This window comes from Akebia trifoliata, chromosome 1 (genome assembly GCF_017979445.1).
Source record: "Akebia trifoliata isolate Shusen 1 chromosome 1, ASM1797944v1, whole genome shotgun sequence".
NCBI classification, from domain to species: Eukaryota; Viridiplantae; Streptophyta; class Magnoliopsida; order Ranunculales; family Lardizabalaceae; genus Akebia; species Akebia trifoliata.
The window spans coordinates 9715986-9736711 of record NC_141375.1 but is presented as its reverse complement, the minus strand read 5'-3'; positions in this window follow the sequence as shown (position 1 = coordinate 9736711).

Here is a 20726-nt window from a genome sequence, read left to right as displayed (position 1 = left end):
GGATATAGGTGGGATTTTGTGGGCCTTGAAGTGTATTGGGCTTGGGTTTAGGAGGGTTGTGGGTTGTTTTGGATTGGGTGAGGCTTATTTTGGATTGGATTTTGAGAAGGGAGGTTATTTTTTAGGGCTTAGAAGGTATGAGATTAATTTTGGGTTAAGGGTGAGGTAGGAAAATGGGTTTATGAAGGGGTTGAGGCCTTGTGGACCTTAGGTGGGTTTAGGGTATTTGCGGATTTCGAGGTGGAGTGGTGGATGATAGATGAAGGGTAGGTCTCCCAAGTCTCACCTTTTTAATTTTTTTTCAATTTTTTTGTATTTTTCTTGAAGTTATTGATTTGACCAAAAATGCCACGTGTTTGGCAATTTGGGCCTTTTAGGCCCGTTGGAGAATTTATCGATTTTTGTGGATTTAAATGTGGAGCGACGAAGGTTGGGATGACGTGGGATGAGTCCGGTCCCTTTGATGGATCCTTTAGACCATTGGGTGGTCTTAGGGGCATCGATTTAACCGAAATTGCCACATTTTAATGTTTTGGACCTTAAAGGCCAGTTGGCCTATTTTGTCGAAAATTGATGTTTTGAGTGGAGCGGGGTAGAAGGGAGATAGCCGAATCCTTTTGGTGGACCTACTAACCCATTGAGGGGTGTTAGAGGCTTGGATTTTGGCAAAAATGTCGGATTTTAATGTTTCGGGCCTTCGGGGCCCGTTGGCCAAATTTATCGAAAAAATCACTGTTTTTGGTCCTTTTCGAGTGAGGGCCCGTTCAAATTGGGGTGTCTACACCTACTATAGCTGGATCTTGAGACATCAGCCATCGTAGAGTTGATCCTAACAAAGTTCGCTGAAATAGTAATGTCATATGTTCGTCGCTAAGCCCTATAGTGCGCATGTTAGTGACATACACCTTAAGATGCGTTTTTGCACAACCTACCCCATTGAACTTGTCCATTTTGGGCATTACAAACTTCTCTGGCAAATGAATTCTAGGGATACAGTTTAGAGCTTCAATGCCTGCTGCGATTTCATCAATACCCTTTATATTCTTCAGAACTGACTCCAGTTGAAACATTATGTTGGCTAACACTGGATTCTCATCAACATACTCTTCGTCTCCGTCTAGATCGAAAACTTCACGTGGACGTTTCTCTTCTACCTTCTTTCCTTTTAGGTCATCTAAGGGATTGCCCGTTGATTCCGAGGTCTGTTCTAACACTTCTACTTTGCTTCTTATACTGTTGATATCATTGGCAAAGGCTGCCAAGATCTTACAGATCTCTATGAGCTCAGGTTCTAAAGCTATTTCTTCCTGTTGAATTATTACTGATGTTCGTTCTAGCCGACTGGACTTACGACTCCAACTAGAAGGTGGACGCTTGGGTTTGGGTGCAATGATAATCCTGAAAACCCCATCAAAGGTGGATTATTAGTTACGGACCCTAGACTAGACTTTTAACCAATAAAGGTTTCTCTTGGTAGCATGGGTTAAGTTAACCCTTAGATTCTAAATCTCTAACCAATGAAATATTTCGATGAAGATGATTTACTGATCTTATGAAATATTCAGTCCATTGAATTACACTGGCCGATGCAAAGTGATTGGGACTATGTACCTATTTGAGTTTGGACCGGTTCGACCCAATGGATCTAAATATTCTACTTGAATCACTTCAACAACTATTTTTTTAAGCTAATTAATCCAATCGATCCATGTGTTGATCTATAAGATCCATTTACCAATTGGGTTAACTAGTTTAATCTGATATTGATCTGTATGTCTCATCAATTAAGTTTACTGGGTTGGACCGGTATTGCGGGTTGGATTGAAGCAGTGTGGACCGGTCTACCCACTTACCTTTGGGTTGGATTAAATAGAGCAACTCGGGAACACCCATAGTCAGTTCGGGTCGTGACCTATAGGAAGGCTCCTAGATTCTAGGTTTACTACGTGCAATGCAATTTTATCTGGCCACCCTTGCCCAAGTACACCTATATATCTTTCCAGCGTACTCAATCAGACGGTACGTGGTGACTTGGTTTGATATACCATATAGGTGATAATCGAAAACTCCAACTCACTTCTCTGAAGTCAAAACCAGTCAGTTTGATCCCCAGTTGAGAGGTGGCACACGATGCTGAGCAAGGGCCCACTTAAATACCTCTCATCTAGAATAGACATAGTCTATCCCCCTCGTACAGTAGGGTACAGCGGGGCAGGATCTCGCTTAGGCACCGGTTTTGACCAAGAAGTGCAATTGATGTACTTGGATTATCTTTGATATACCTACGGGTATGAGTCAAGAGTTGTATCTTTCATAAATGGTTTGGCATCCCACGAGGGGACCGACTACGTACTAGTACTACATTGGCAAACGGGACATGTGACTATGTGGCTCACAATAGGTCAAAAGCTTAGGTCGCTCCAGCCTGGGTGCATCGATATACCTTTCAGAGTCACCTGATCAGACAGTACTGATGCCCCAGTTTGATATACCCCAAGGTACGTGACTAGAGTTGTGGTTTTCATGAATGACGTCGTATCTCTGAAGAGACCGGGCCACGCACTAGTGCCACTTTGGCTATATGGGACGTGCAAACGTGCAAAACAGTAAACATGCATGTGGTGTGTGCAAAACAGGGTGGGGTGTGCCCAGGGCATTTTCAAACACATGGGCCCATGGGTCAGATCAGATCATCACAATATGGATATTAAAAAAAACATGATCATAAAGCATAAATATCCATAACATCAATCAAGATCAATGCACGCACATCAAAGATATATATCAATTAAGATTATGGTATATCAGACAGGCAATCAGTCAAGATAGGGCAAAACAAAAATGATTAATCAACCAGGATAGCCCAAAAATAATTAATCATCGATCAATCTATGCAAATTTTTTTTTTTTAATTGAAAAGTAATTTAATTTGACCCACACAAAGAGATTTCAAAAGTTACTAAGGGTCAATAAACGAACATGATCATCTCATTGGTAATCCAATACCATAGCCTTTTTAGATTTGACGGAAAAAATTTGGATCCAACAATAAAATTCAAAATTTTTTAATCTAGATCCAAGGTTTTGAAAATTGGTGGCGATGAAATCTAAGATCAACATTCGAAATAAAAATTAAATTTAAAAAATTTTCTTGAAATTTTTCTTTTAAAAATTCTTAGAATTTTATCCGCCATAAGCATATGGTATTGGATCATGCTCTTAAATGCCACGTGGTGAGATAAAAATCTTTAACAAGATTTGAAATCTTACTACCTTAGTAAGAAAAGTGATCTCCCCTTTTTTTTTTTTTTTAGCTAACACACACAATCCACATCATGCTACCACCACCACCACGACTCACACTTTTTTATTTTATTTTTTTAGCTGGCGGCACACACAAAACATTCTAACTCATTTAAATTTTTTTTTTTTCAATAAAATTGCTGCCACGTGGGGAGGTCAAAGATGTTAGCAAGATTTAAAATCTTACTAACTTTGTGAAGAAAACAATTCCCAAATTGCAAGATTTAAAATCTTACTAACTTTTTGAAGAAAACAATTCCCAAATTTTGTTTACCGGCGACACTCGCACTACTTGCCGTTTTTATTATTATTTTTTTTAAAGTATGGCAGCTAGCACACACAACCTATGCACCATGATCACAAAAAAAAAAATTTATGTGTGTTGCCACCAGCAACATTAGTTAAGAACTTTTTTTGTTTCTTTTTTAAATCAAACAGAGGAGCACGTTTGCTCTTTGTTTAAAAGTGTGGCTGCCAACACATTCCACCCATGTACCATGATTACAACAAAAAAAATCTCTTTTTTTTTTATATATGTGTGTTGCTACAGCAACATCAATTCAACACTTTCCAAACAAAGGAGCATGTTTGCTCTTTGTTTTCTTTAGAAGTATGGCTGCCAACACACACAACCTATGCACAATGATTACAACAAAAAAAATCTCTTTGTTTTTTTTTATGTGTGTTGCTATAGCAACATCAATTCAACACTTCTCTGTTTCTTTTTGAAACCAAACAGAAGAGCACGTTTGCTCTTTAGCCATGAAAAGCAATAGCGCCATTTTCTTTCCAATATTCGAGAATCGTGCACACGAACAATGGATTAAAAGAATAATCGAAGAAAACCTGGCCCTTTGGTGAGATGGTTTAAAGGTAGGAAATATTATTCCTTGAGTTAAAGAGATCCGAAAAAAGTTTGAGTCCTCGATTCAAATCGAAAAACTAAATCCGATTTTCAGAAAAAAAAAAAAACCGACACAAATTGTTTTAAAAAAAATTAAAAAAAAAAAAAGAAAATTTCCCTTTGATTGAGATCTTACCCGTTCATTTAGAATTGAGAGTTTCCGGTCGATCAAAACCAGCGAAGTCTGAAGTTCTCTTCAACAGATGAAGGACAGACCAACTTCTGGCTGGGTAATTCGAGATCGGGTTGGTTTCCAAAGAAATTAATGACTTTATGTTCTGTATCTTTCCATTAACATGAATTGAGACTTCTCTTCGAGTGTTTGAGGTCTTAAACCGATTGGGATGGAGGGTTCTGATCGATCGGATAAGAAGATTGAACTGATCGATCTTTAATTCAAACTGGTCGATCAATGGAAGAAAACTGATTTTTAATTTTTTTTTTAAATCGATTAACAATAGCTTTAAACCAATGGGACTGGTTGTGGGCATTAAAATTTTAAAGAGGCCCTCATAAATTTTATAAGTCAAAATAAAGTCCTTAACCGCACAGTTAGGCCCACAAGTCTAAATTGGGGACCTATTAATCGGGACGGGCTTCATATGTTTGAGTTTGGGTTTTCGTAGATAAAGCCTATGATCTAAACTAAATCAACTGATCCACACATTACGTATTGGGCCTTATATCCAAATAAATGAGTTTAGCCCAATAACAATCCATAAAATCCTTAAATAGGATTTGGACAAATTTAGCCTCTTAAACAAATCAAATAAACTTCTTTAAGTTGGGGGTATAATTGGAAAGCTAAATTACCTTTAAGTATATAAATACAAGAGCCTCTCTTATGGAGAGGGCATCTGGATCACTTTCTCTCAGAAGACAGAAGCTCTCCCTCTAGAGAAGAAGAATCTCTCAAGCCCTCCTCCAGAGACAAAAACAAGGTTCTTCAGAGATCCGGACTTCGACTAAAGAGAAGATCAAGCATAAAGCCCTTCTCCGGAATTCAAGAAAACATTCTCAACCGATAAAGCGCGAAGCCCGGAGAGAAGAAGATGTACAGAAGATTAAGTACAAGACAAAGCCACCGTCCAAGCAACCTTCTCAGCCGATAAAGCGTGAAGCACGGAGAGAAGAAAAGCTACATACGTCATCACTATTTTTGTATTTGACTGTTAATCAGAGGAAACATTGAGATCTGTATCTGCTTTTTATTCAAAATCAATAAAATCATTTGCGATCATATTTTACGAATCTCAAGGTAGATCCGTTGAAATTTACTGTCGACAAATTTCTGGCACGCCCGGTGGGACCATCTCAACCTCTCATCTTTCAGTCAACTGCAATAACATCATGTAAAGCATCAATGGCATCTCGCAACGTCAACGCTATCACATCTGCCGCTGTTGAGAAAGGTAAGAAAATCATTTCTTCCAATCTTGAATCTGATCAGGTTATTAGTCGCGATCATCATGTGTTGCAAACAATGACAAAGACCGGCGGAATCAAGCTGATGGAGCCTCTCCAGCATCACTCCAAGAAATGGGTCACAAAAACGGTACTAACCACGAAGGAATCGTGAGCGGACGTAGTAGAAGACGACTCGTCAGATTTTGGATCTGATTCGAAGTCAAGCGAGGGATCGTCTAGATCTTTATCGATCACTTCTCCGTCACAAACTCACACATCCATCAGAGCAGTGATGACAGCTGGAGCGCTAACGATGGAGGAACAAGTTGCTTAGATGGCAGACACCATCAACAAGTTAACAAAAGTAATGGAAGAAAAAGATATTCAAATTGCAACTCTTGCCAACCGTTTGGAGCAGAAAGACAAAAAGAATGAGTCGAGTGCTGGACCCTCACATCCTCTAGGATTCACCCCTGAAACATACATGACTCCGCACGAAGAGGAACAACGAGCAGACTATTCTGGTTCACAAAAAGCTACTCGAGATCCACCACAGGGGTCTATTGCCTCACTTTCATTCAACAGCTACAGGCAATGATTACTGACACCATTCGTGCTTAGTATGGGGGTATGCCACAGTCCTCATTGGTTTACTCCAAACCCTACACTCAACGCATCGAACAAATGCGTCTTCCAGCGGGATATCAACAGCCAAAATTCTAACAATTCGAGGGAAAAGGCAATCCAAAGTAACATATTGCCCATTTCATCGAAACTTGCAATAACGTTGGTACAATCGGTGACTTCATGGTGAAATAATTTGTTTGCTCCCTCTGTGGCAATGCTTTCGATTGGTACATTGATTTGAAACCTTACTCAATAGATAGTTGGGATCAACTTGAAAGAGTGTTCCTCGACCGCTTCTACAGCACTAGAAGAACAGTAAGTATGGTAGAACTCGCTGCCGTCAAACAAAAGAAGGATGAACCAGTCATCGAGTACATAGAGCGATGGAGAAATCTTTTCCTCAACTGCATGGATCGACTCTCCCAATCTTTCGCTATCGAGATGTGTGTTCAAGGAATGCACTGGCAACTCCTTTAAATCTTGAAAGGAATCAAGCCACACACTTTCGAAGAGCTAGCTACTCGAGCCCATGACATGGAGTAGAGTATAGCTGTGCATCAGACTCCACGACCTGGCGAGCCTCGAAGGCAAGAAAAGAAGGATAGCAAGTCCTTTAAAACTAAAGAAGTCTTATCTACCACCACCAGTAAACCTGTCAAAATCACAGGTAAAAGAAGAGAAGATCAGCCACGAGCTGATCCAACACAAGAAAAAGGAAAAGCTTGGAAAACTCTCAAAGAGCTTGAAGCAAAAGAGTACCCTTTTCCTGATGCTGATGTCTTGGGCATGTTCGAAGAGCTGTTGAATTAAAGCTCATTGAACTTCCAGTGCCCAAACGACCCGAGGAAGCAGGTCGCAACAATGATCCAAAATATTGTCGCTATCATAGGGTGATTAGTCACCCGATTGAAAAATGCTTCGTCTTCAAAGAGAAGATTATGCATTTGGCACGTCAAGGGAAAATTGAACTTGACTGTGTCGAAAATGTTGCTACTTCCAACATGACCTCTGTCACTTTTGGATCTTTTGATCCAATACTCTTGACAAGTTAGTATGCTACGCAGATTCCATCTCCTCAGATCACCAAAATTTTACCTAAACCATCACAACTCATATCCGTACATTTTGATGTTGAAAAGGCCCATCCCACGCTGAGGGCAAAGCCACATCAAAGAAAAATCATCACCTTTTCCACTTCACTTCAACAAGGATCACAATCTCAACCGACTTCAAATTCAAAGTCGAGTATCTCACAGTCTACTTCAGCTGATGACGAAGGGTGGATAATTGTCACTCATCGAAAAAGACGCCCTACATATGTGCCAAGTCCTTCTATTTCAAAGCCAAAGAGAAAGAGAAGAAAGTCAAAACCAAGTACAGGGTTAAAGAAACTAAAGAGAACAACAAAGAAAAAGGCTTTCCGAGTTCCGCCCGCAGACCCTGAAGACATCTTTCAACAACCCCCCCGTGTGCCGGTTATTCTTTTAGAATTCTTACCAAGGAAGCTCTTAAAGGAAGTCTATAGGGTTTCATGTCATCAGGTGGAAGCAGAAATGCTAGAAGATGATGTCTGTGATAGGACCAAAGAACATCCTACTACTTCTAATGAGGGAGATCAACAACTTGAAAAAGATAATAGCACCTCGAAAATAGAAGATTCGCAAGTCGACCTGGATTTATCCAATGAATTCCAAAAAGTTCAGCTTACTTCAAAGCAAAGCTCAACTGATTCAAAACAGGAAGTTCAACCTGACATAGATCCACAACAAAATAGTATGTGTATGGCCACAATCACCTTCACTGACGAGGATCTCCAATTGGGGTCTCGACCTCACAATAGGCCTCTTTATGCTACAGGTTATGTGAGAGAAACTAAGATTCAAATAATCCTCCTGGATTGTGGTTCTGTGGTCAACATCATGCCAATTCGTACTATGAAACAAGTTGGCATCTCATCGGATCAACTTGCTCGCAGTAAGTTGATGATTCAGGGCTTCAACTTAAGAGGTCAAAGAGCGATCGGTATGATAAGAGTCAAGCTCTCTATTGTAGATTTAGAGTCAACAGTGCTCTTCCACGTGATTGATTGTAAAACTTCATATCACTTGCTTGTCGGTCGACCATGGTTACATGAAACTGGAGTAGTACCATTCACGTTACATCAATGCTTCAAATATTACCAAGATGGTGTGCAGAAACGTGTAATAGCTGAAGACCAACCGTTTGATAAGGCAGAAACGTATTTTGCAGATGCAAAATTTTATTTTGGAGGGAACGTCATTCAAGAAGCACTTCCAGTTTCGGTTCCTTATTTTAGTAAGCAAAAATTCGACAAAGGAAAGCATACTACGAAGGATGCCGAGGAAATTTCTCCTAGTCCTCCGCTTCAGAAAGAACGTAGTAAGAAACAAGAACCAGAAACTCAGCAGATCAAGGTGGGTCAATCAATGGTGGACGCGTCATCCACAGTTGTATTGCCAACCCCAATGCTTCATTACGTGCCACAATCACGATGAAAGCCTGGACAATCACCTTTCGAAGATATTTCTTCAAAGACCAAGCCTTCTGTCTCTAAAATCAAATTGGAGACGTTGAAAGAAGAATTAACCTTTCCGGTTACACCTCTCCAAAAATCTTACATAGTAAATACACTCGTGGAAAATGTTGTCCCAACTATGTCAATCGCGAAGAACCATGAAGACAACCTCGCAAAAGTAGAGTCTAAAAGTTGGTTCGGTCCTAAAACTTCCAAGTTATTCATGATTGCCGGTTATAGAAAAGGTGAACCTGTGCGATTGGGTGAACTACCCCAGACTGATCAAATTCATGGTTTAACTGCAACACAAGTCAAACTCATTCGAACTGGAGAAAGAGTTTCATTCACACGAGCAGGGCTAGGTTATACGCCAGAAGCTCCAATCAAAATTTCTAAGATGAAGACGACTTCTTCACAACATACTACAGTAGAGGTCATTGATAAGTCTGTAGAAGAAACACCAGTTCCACGAACATTGATCTTTGATTGAATTGGTAGCCACATCTCAACCACGTCGATATTTGATCGATTGGGTGCTTTAGATGATCATCATGATGTACAAATTCATAAATCTCGTACGTCTGTTATATCTAAACTTGGTCAGAATGTTGGAGTAAAAATACGAAGAGAATCGCGACGTCGACCTAAGCAAATAAATAAACATATGGAACATAAAGACAGTAATGGCTTGCATAGCACTATTCCATCTCGCATGAAACGACAAACATCTTTAGAGGTCTCGATATCAGATGTATTGATTGTGAAGCGACGCACCATCATCCTCACAAACCAAACGAGCAACAGCAGAGCTTCAACTATTGAAACAGACAATTTTGAAGATGTCGTTTCGGTAAATCATATTACCATTGAGGAATTCCCTGAAAAAGATTCTACGTCATCAGATGAAGAACTCAAAAATGCTCCACAGGTCTTTGAAGAAGGCGGACAAGCCACTGTAGACGACCTGAAAGAAATAAATCTTGGGATAATTGATGAGCCGCGACCTACGTTCGTCAACACTCTTCTAAACCAGCATGAAGAATCCGAGTACCTCAAGTTGCTACAAGAATACAAAGACGTATTTGCTTGGACTTACAAAAAAATGCCAGGACTTGACCCAAAGATCGTTGTTCATCAGCTCGCAGTTAAACACGGAGTTCGCCAAATAAAACAGGCACAACGTCGTTTTCGACCCGAGTTGATACCACAGATTGAAACAGAGGTCAACAAGTTGATAGAAGCTAGCTTCATCCGAGAAGTAAAGTATCCAGCCTGGATTTCCAACATAGTTCCGGTAAGAAAGAAGATGAGCAGATTTGAGTATGTATCGATTTTCATGACCTGAATAATGCATGTCCAAAAGACGATTTTCCGCTCCCAATCATAGAACTTATGGTGGACGCGACCACATGACATGAAGCTTTGTCTTTCATGGATGGATCTTCTGGTTACAATCAAATTCGAATGTCGCCAAAAGACGAGGAGCTTACAGCCTTTCGTACCCTAAAAGGTATATATTGTTACAAAGTTATGCCTTTTGGACTTAAAAATACTGGTGCCACTTACCAGCGAGTTATGCAAAAGATCTTTGATGACATGCTACATGACAAAGTCGAGTGTTACGTTGACGACCTAGTAGTAAAGTCCAAGAAAAGGGAAAATCACTTACAACATTTACGTGATACCTTCGACAGATTGCGACGGTATCAGCTCAAGATGAATCCATTAAAATGTGCTTTTGGAGTTACCTCGGGCAAATTTTTGGGATTCGTGGTTCGGCATCGCGGTATTGAAATCGACAGAAACAAGATTGAAGCCATTTAAAAAATGTCGGCACCAAAGAACATTCATGAACTCAAAAGTTTACAAGGTCGACTCGCCTACATTCATAGATTCATCTCAAACTTAGCTGGGCGTTGTCATCCCTTCAGTCGATTGATGAAGAAAGATACGTCATTTGAATGGGATGAAGCTTGTGAAAATACTCTGAAAAGTATCAAGGAGTATCTTCTCAAGCCTCCTATTTTTTCTGCACCAATTCCTGAAAAACCACTGATTCTCTATATAAGTGCACAAGAAATGTCACTCGGAGCATTATTGGCTCAAGAAAATGACGAAGGAAAAGAAGGTGCACTCTACTACTTGAGTCGAACTGTTGTTGGAGTAGAAGTAAACTATTCACCCATCAAAAAAACATGTTTAGCGCTCATCTTTGCCAGAAAGAAACTCTGGCACTACATGTTATCGCACACAGTTCGATTCACTACGCGAGCTGATCCACTCAAGTACATCATGACAAGGCCAGTCTTGTCGGGAAGACTAGCTAAATGGGCCCTTTTCTTATCAAAATTTGAGATTATTTACATCCCTCAAAAGGCTGTAAAAGGGCAAGCGTTAGTCGACTTTCTTGTTGATCATCCTATTCCAGCTGAATGGGAATTATCTCACGATTTGCCTGACGAAGAAGTATTATCTATTGATGTGCTTCCAGCTTGGAGAATGTTCTTTGATGACGCAGCTAGAAGAGATGGAGCGGGGGCAGGCGTAATTTTTATCACCCCACAAAATGAAGTATTACCATTCTCGTTTGCCTTGACGAAGTTGTGTCAAACAATGTGACAGAATACCAATCTCTGATCATTGGTTTAGAACTCGGGCTAGAGATGAAGTTACACCAACTCTATGTGCATGGGGACTCACAACTTGTCATTAACCAATTCTCAACAGTGTATGATGTTCGAAAGCATGAGTTAATGCCTTATCACTACTATGCTGTACAACTGGTAAGACAATTCGAAGACGTCATCATTAGGCATATACCAAGAGCTGAAAACAAGCAGGCTGACGCTTTAGCAAGTCTTGCTGCAAGTTTGGCTATGCTAGAAGAAGAGACAATGAGTATCCCTATCTGCCATAGGTGGGTATTACTTCCGTTGATAGATGAAAATTGTGAGTCTCACGAAGCAAACGCTGTCGAAATAGTCGAAGTCAAAGATTGGAGACAGCTACTTATTAATTATCTACAGCATGGGAAGCTGCCAGATGACTTAAAGCATAAAATCGAAATACGTCGTAAGGCACCTCAATTTTTATATTTCAATGATAAGTTATATCGTCGTTCTTTCGACGATATCTTAATGAGATGTCTCGGAGATGATGAAATCCGAGATGCTTTAGAAGAAGCACACTCTAGGGTGTGCGGTGTGCGGTTCACATCAGTCAGGACCAAAACTCCATCACAGTCTGAAGATGATGGGTTTTACTGGCCTACTATGGTGAAAAATTCTTTAAACCATGCAAAGAGGTGTAAAGCTTGCCAATTTCATAGAGATTACATTCGTCAACCGCCGGAGCCATTGCATCCTACAATCGCATCTTGGCCCTTTGACGAGTGGGGACTTGATGTAGTTGGACCACTCCCAAAATCTTCAAGACAACATCTTTATATCCTTGCCGCGATTGATTACTTTTTTAAATGGGCTGAAGCAGTTCCTCTTCGAGAGGTCAAGAAAGAAACGGTAGTCGACTTCATCAAAAGTAATATATTCTTCCGTTACGGCATTCCACGATATATCATGACAGATAATGGGAAATCTTTTAGCAATACGCTGATGGATCAATTCTACATGAAGTTTAACATTAAGCAGAGATGTTCTACAATGTACAACGCTGCAGCAAATGTACTCGCCGAAGCCTTCAACAAAACTCTTTGCAAGCTTCTTGAAAAGGTTGTCTCAAAATCCAAAAAAGATTGGCATGAACGAATTGGAGAACCATTATGGGCATATAGAACCTCATACCGCACCTCCACACAAGCCACACCTTACTCATTGGTTTATGGAGTTGAAGCTGTTCTCCCACTGGAACGACAAATACCTTCACTAAGGATTGCCATTCAAGAAAGTTTGACCTGCGATGAGAATGCTAAGTTACGTCTGGCTGAACTTGAAGCATTGAACGAAAAAAGATTGGAAGCACAACAACGGTTAGAATGTTACCAAGCCCGTCTATCACGTGCATTCAATAAGAAAGTTCGACCACATTCTTTTCAAGTTGGCGATTTAGTTCTCACTGTACAACGATCAATCATTCTCTCACACCGTTCTGGAAAGAAGTTTGATCCAAAATGGGATGGGCCTCATGTAGTGAAAGAAGTATACACTAATGGTGCATATCTTCTTGTAACACCAGAAGGATTACGTCTTGGTCCAATTAACGGCAAATTCCTCAAAAGATACTATGCTTAAAAGAACAATGCTCCCCAACACGAGCCTAAACTATTTGACAATGCTCCCCAACACGAGCTTAAACTATTTGACAATGCTATTCGGCACGAGCTTTAACTATTTAGCAATGCTCATTATCGTATGAGCTTAAACTACATAATACTCCTGACCCGCATGAGTTAAAACTGTGAATGGTCACAAAAAAAAAAAAAAAAAATTGAGCTCGCTAGATTGAAAACCCGAGAGGACGGTCTAGGCAAAACTTAGAGCATTATCCATCTGAACTACGTTATGGTTTGATCCCATTTTTGGGTACGTAGGCAGCCTGTAAAGTTACTTTTGGTTCAACCACATCAACAAAAAAAAATACTCATATAAGGAAAAAGGGGAATTTTATTAATTTCAAATGAAATAAACAATGTTATAATTTCCTAAGTCCTATACAGTATAAATAAATAAATAAATAAATAAATAAATGAAAAATAAAAAAATAAATAAACTTAATATAAAGAAGTAAGATTCCAAAACTTCTTCTTCAAAGACTCTCTCTCGGCTTCACAAGCAGCTATTTCATCATCATCAATGATTGGAGCATTAGATAGGTGAGTACACTCCGCTTCAACAGTAAGTAGAGCCTCCTCCTCTTCCTGAACTTGAGTATTAAGAGATTCTTTAGAAGCAGCAACTTGTGGTAGCATTTCTCTGATCTGAGTCAACTCGTTTTCTAACTCAACTTCTCATTTAGTCAATTCAACTTCTTTATCTTTAACTTCAGTCAGTTGTATACGTAAAGTATCCAATGATTAACGTTTTAACTGAGCTTCCTGATCTAAGACAGATAGCTGAAGATCCCTATCATCTGTTGACAAAGATGAGAAAACCTTCTCTCGTCTTGAAAGATACGTTTCTATTCCAGTTATAAGTGATTCGAAGAAGTTAGCAAAAGGCATAGGATCAGTTCTGAAAGCATCCTTGAGAGAAGAGATGATGGTAGGCATGTGAAGTGATTGCGATTCTCTTAGGTTAGAAAAGCCAATATTGAGCATCAACTCAACTCTAGATCGAAGGAATTCATCACGAGCTCTATGCAATGCTTGTTGAACACATAAGTCGATGTCACTATCATCCAAAGAAGCTTGTCGAGTGTGGGTAGAAACAGCAAGCATTCCACGGGACTTCGGAACAATCACAGATGAATCAACCAACTTATTAGAAGTAGGTAAAGCCAACGCGATAGGAGCCGTATGTGTAGTTGAAGTTGATGGAGTGCCACGAGAATTCTGAAGAGGACATGAAGAAACCTCATCTCCATCACTCTTTGAGGGGTCTTCGGTATCAACCAATTTCGAAAGTCCCCTACTAAGATGACTGACATTCCAAACATCTCCCATACCCAAGAAATCAGGGAGGACTGCAAAATCTTCTGAGGCGAACAAATCGGCAATGGAGTGTATATTGGTTGATGATTCTGCGAGAACAATTAAATCACAAAGGATTATGTATATATATATACATAAAAAACATGAAAATTTCTAAGAAAGGAAAAAGTGTGTAAAATTACCTTTCTAGGAGACACATCATTCTCAGCTTCAGCTTCTTGCTCATCTAGAGTCACACTCGTATCTTTAGGCTCAATATGAGCAACAGGCTTCAAAGAATCCACGGGACTTGATCTATGAACAGCTTGCTCTACATCTACCCCAACAATGTTGGCCTGTTCCGTCTGAGTAGTTGCTGGCGTTGGTAGTATTTTTTTGAAATGCAATTTCAATCTAGGCTTCGTAATGACATTTTGCGTATCATCAATGTGGGTGTGTTCTATTCTTCTTTTCCGAGAAGGTTTTTGCGTGGCAAGCAAAGTACGACGTGCCTTACGATCTTTAAATCCTTTTCTTTCATCAAAATTAAAGTTCGGAACGGAGATGTTATCTTCAAGAAGGCGAAAATCAAGGGCATCCAAGTGAGGTAGTACATCTTGAACCCACCAATCCCTATAACTCTTATCAAATTGTCGGTTCATGTCTTGCACTTTTGGAGGAATAAAAAAGTTGACTCGACTTGTCTGAGTCAAAGACAACCATAAACTGTATAGCTCTATCCTATCCACGGATCTTGTGAAAGGAATCGTAGTTCCGGGGATATGTTGACGAAAGCCTTGTTGACGAGCAAACTTGTGAGGGCAATACATTTTCACCTCGCAAACATCACCATATCGAAACATAACAAATCCAGGACGACAACTTATCATGAAAGCTTGAACTTCAAAAGGATCATCACCATCATCAGTCCGTATCCTTCTATGACCTTTTGGTGGCCAAATCTCCTCAGGATGCCATTTAAAATCACTAGGATTCATGGTGATGATTAGATTCCTTGCATCCTTAGCACTATCTTCCCAATAAAAATACGAGTTGGAAACACCAGCTGTGCGAACCAAATACGGAGGCCCAAAGTTAGGATCAAGGTCACCAAATATTCCTCGAGGAAAATGAAGTCCAACCCACCCAAATAAATAATGAAGGGGACAACAACTCGTGGAAGTACCTACAACTTTCTGTGTTTTCATACCCCAATAAGTCTGAGTTAAACCTTTGTACAAACAACACAGAAGTGGAGGTACCAAACTGAATGTAGTACCTCGCGCCATCAACGCTGCTACCTTGAAAGTGCCTGAACGAAGAACATCACCATCCTCACAAGGGAAAACAAAACGACACAACCACAATGAGAGATATGCAGCTATCATAGCTTCATCTTCGACATTCACAGGAAAATCGAGTCTGATAAATGGATTCTCTCCCTCTTTACGACCCCCTTTAGTCAAAGTAACTCGAGAAGAAAAGGGTCTTCGTAATTTTGTTCTAGGATACTAACAGCCATTACGATTAATGTAGAATGATTTTGCCCTTTCTTTATACTCTACTGTCAGACGAGGATTAGAAATTCGTTCAGCTTTAGCGTACCAGAAATCAAGCTACTCACTGTGACTAACACAGTCACTCCCTTTTTCAAGAATCAGTAAAGCATATGCTTTGAATAAATACTGACAGGAAAGAGGAAGCCCTGAAACACCGTTGCAACCCATAAGTTCATCGAAACTGGGTACCACTTCTTCATAATACTCACCAATGATAGAAAGTCCAGAAATCTTCTGCATTTCCCATAAAGAAATGCCAACTTCCCCACGACCTGTCACAAAAGTATTGGTCTCGGGACACCAAAACTCACACAAAGTCCTGTACATACCATTAGGACGACTGTACTCCTTACTAGTTGCAAATATAACTTCACCAAGGGAAGTTATCGACTTTCTACTTTGTAGTTTATGGCTGACGTCCAAGCTTCGTCCCAAAAACCACTGAGATATTGAATGTCGCCTCGAGGTTCAATATCCGAACCCCATCGAGTAAAACGTTGCATGATTTTTTGCGCCAAAACAGCTTGTGGACAATTGCGAGTTTGATCATGATGTGGAGGATGGCATAAAGATGGTTGACGCTCTGTATCAATATCATTTCCAGAGAGTAGGTCAACCGTTGAAGGATATCACTCAAAGCTGTCAAATCAAGTGATGTGTCCTTTTCTGTATCATGTGCCTTCAAAGGACCAGTCATCGGTGTGTGCACTGCAAGCTTCAGCTCCACAGATGAAATATTTCTTCCTCTTGAATGACCAGCTATCATAACATGGGGAAAACAAAGTCATTTTCCCTTCTGAGAAGGATCTGCAAGGTCATCTACCCAACCTTCACGCGGTAAGCTCCGTTTGGAACGATTCTTATTCCTTGAACCTTTGGAAAGAGTGTCCCTAGCCATCTCTGCAAAATTAAAAAAAAAAGGGATAAACACACTTATTCAAATGTAATGTCTTAAGTACTAGTGTCACATTGACTAAAAGGATATATGAGTATGAATAAAAAAAAATCCATCATGCTCAATAATACTCTGACACTAAAGATTGGCATGTATAAATATTTCATGACATAATTCTTCTGTGTGAACAAATCTTACGTCAAGTCATTCTTCTAGCCAATTGACCTTTGTCAGCTAGTTGACATTGTCCACTCTCAAGCACTAATGATAAACGACTGCTTTAGAGATTGGCCAACTAGCTGGACAAAGAGTTCGTCGCATGGATCTTCTGCTTGAACAAATCCTGCTTCAAGTGAGTTTTCTAGCCAATTGACGTTTGTTAGCCAGTTGACGTTGTCACCTCCTAAGCACTACTGATGAACAGCTATGTTAGAGATTGGCCAACTAGCTGGACAAAGAGTTCGTTGCATGCTTCTTCTGCTTGAACAAATCTTACGTCAAGTCATTCTTCTAGCCAATTGATGTTTGTCAGCTAGTTGACATTGTCCACTCTCAAGCACTAATGATAAACGACTGCTTTAGAGCTTGGCCAACTAACTGGACAAATAGATCGTTGCATGGTTCTTCTACTTGAACAAATCGTGTTTCAAGTGATTTTTTTTAGCCAATTGACGTTGTCACCTCCTAAACACTACTGATGAACAGCTATGCTAAAGATTGGCCAACCGACTGGACAAATAGCTCGTCGTATGGTTCTTCTGTATGAACAAATCTCGCATCAAGTAATTCTTTAGCCAATTGACGTTTGTCAACCGATTGACATTGTCCACTCTTAAGCATTACTGATGAACAGTTGCTTTAGAGATTAGCCAACCGGTTGGACAAATAGCTCGTCGCATGGTTCTTCTGTTTGAACAAATCTTACTTCAAGTGATTCTTCAAGTCAATTGACGTTTGTCAGCCAGTTGACGTTGTCCACTCTTAAGCACTACTGATGAACAGCTGCTTTGAGGTTAGCCAACTAGCTGGACAAATAGGTCGTCGCATGGATCTTCGGCGTATACAAATCTTGAGTTTCGTGATTCTGTAAGCCAATTGACGTTTGTCAGTCAGTTGACGTTGTCCACTCCTTAAGCATTACTGATAAACAGTTGCTTTAGAGATTGGTCAACCGACTGGACAAATGGCTCGTCGCATGGTTATTTTGTGTGAACAAATCTCACATAAAGTGATTATTCTAGCCAATTGACGTTTGTCAGCCAGTTGACGTTGTCCATTCTTAAGCACTACTGATGAGCAGCTGTTTTAGAGATTGGCCAATTAGCTGGACAAAGAGTTCGTCGCATGGTTCTTCTACTTGAACAAATCCTGCTTCAAGTGATTTTTCTAGCTAATTGACGTTTGTCAGCCAGTTAACGTTGTCACTTCCTAAGCACTACTGATGAACAGCTATGCTAGAGATTGGCCAACTAGCTAGACAAAGAGTTCATCGCATGGTTCTTCTACGGGTACATCTCTCATCACGCAACTCTTTTGACAAGTCAACAATGTTCGCCCCAAGCATGATTAACAAATATAGTCATTATAAAAATTAGCGGACGAGCATGGCTTCCTAATTTCTTGATCAATGCACCCTCTTGCAAATCATTGTATACACGAATAAAAGGTATTAAAATTTCAAGTTTGGGAAATTACTTTGTTTTGGTAATGATAGAGACTGAAGCTTTAAGTTGCCGAGAAACTTTAATTGACTGAGCAGCAATAACCAGGATTAAAGCTTTTAGTTGCCGCTCACATTCCAAAAATCAAGAAAGAACCTGAAAAAAAAAAATTCGATGAGGAATTTTGAAAAAAACAAAAGAAGAAAAAACAAATCTTTGGTTTGTTGCAAGCAAAAATCGATGTGCAAATAGACATCCTTTTTTGGTGTGCTACAAATAAAGGCCGGTCCATTAATAGAACTTCTAAAAAAAAAAAAAAACCTTCTGTTGAGGGGTTTGTAGAGTTTACTCCTCATCTTCAATCGATCACTCGGATAAAAATGGATGAAAATCATGGATCATCGTAATCGGTAGAAGATGACGTTGTTCGGGCTATTGAAGAAAAAAGACTTCTTTCTTTCTTAAATTTTTATTCAAGACGAGTTCTTCTCTCTCTATCATTGAAGAACAGAAAGAATGAGTTTTATGAGGTGTGGAAGCAAAATCTGAAGAGCTTGAAAAGTGGAACCAAAAGTTTGATTCTAATTCAATGTTTGAAAAGACAGACACTTGATTTACATAAATCTGAACCTCAACCAACGCATGGATAGGCTGATAGTTCTACAACCTTTAAAAGAAAAAAGCAGAGAAAGGACACTGGCTACTTCCAATTCTTTTCAATAAAAAAAAAGTAGAAAAAAGAAGACCCCTTTAGTATATCTTGTAAATATCAAGATTCTTTGCTTGAAAAATTCGACAAAATTAAAATTCTTTGAATCCTTACACACAATGACTATATATATAATCCAAAATGTGCAGACGACTCAATTTTAATGATAAAAAGATTTTTTTTTATCTTCTTTTTTCTGCTTAAAAAAAAAAGAAAAAGAGAGAGAGGACTTGTGAAAATGTACAACATGTACATATACATCTGCGTATCAGTGGGTGTGATGTGGGCTATGCGTACATGTATGTGTTGCATTGCGAATACAAGATGCAGACTCTGTTTTGGTAAATAAAAAATTTAGAAAAGAAGAAGGAGAAAGAGAAGAAGTAACTACCAGCACATGTCACTCCAAGGTTATTGCTGAAACGTTGGAGAAGTTCCCAACGTCGGCTGTTAGGGATGACTCTGTTCGAGAATTGAACGATAAAAAAAAGAGATTGAATGAAGGAGAGAAGCCTTCAACACGTTAACAAACCCATCTAGTCTCTGCGATTTATTTATATAAGGTTAGAGTCCAACTCTTCGTTAAACTCGTTGTTGAGTTCGTGTGCAACAAAAACTCTAGTTTGAAGAAGGAGAAGAACAGAGAATAGAAATCTAAAAAGGGACGGGAGCGGCGCAATTGTATATAACTCTAAGGAGTCCTTCTTAGACAATGAAACTGTTGTGAATCCCACTAAATTCGTGAAAGATAGGGAAAATCATAAATGTGTTAAACTTCTTGATGGATTGGGAAAATTACCTCTCTTGGAATTCCGACTAATCGGTGAAGTGTTTTGCTTGAACGCATTCAACCTCACTGATTATATTGATTTTGGGCTTCTAATGATAGTTTGGCCCATAAAGAATTTAGGTCAGCCCAGCCCAATTAGATGTTGAGGTGACTCGGTCACAACATTCGTTGGAATAATTCTATGAATCAACTCAGAGATTTGAATGATCCAACTCGAGCATCTGGTTGAAGGAGCGTCCAAATCCAGTTATCGTTCTGCCCAGAGCTCCATTGTCTTCAAGCTCTTATTTAGATCTAATGGAATAATAAATAAATAAAAAGAAAAACATTGAGTTCACTATCCAAAATCTCTTCATCCGCAAGCTTCTGTACAATTCTTTGGCTGTGATTTTTGAACACAACCCTCGAGTTCGTCGGTTAAAACTTGATCTTTAAGATCTCAAATATCCATTATCTTCTAGCTTCCCAAACTATTCTGAAATAAAGAAGATGGATTTTAAGCTTAAAAGAAAATGGTACTTTGAAGCGAACAAATAAAAAGAATGGGTGAATTGATTTTGGAGAAAATGAATGGACTTGGAGAAGACTACGAAGACCTCCAATGTTGAGAGGTTTTGCAATTTTGTATTTATTCTTCAAAGCTACTGTAATGGAAGTAGCTTTGCTTGGTCAAAGAAAATGGAAGATGGGGTTTGATCCCGTACATCAAGTCTTGATTATGCATCTCAACCACAACAGAATATGAGTTGTT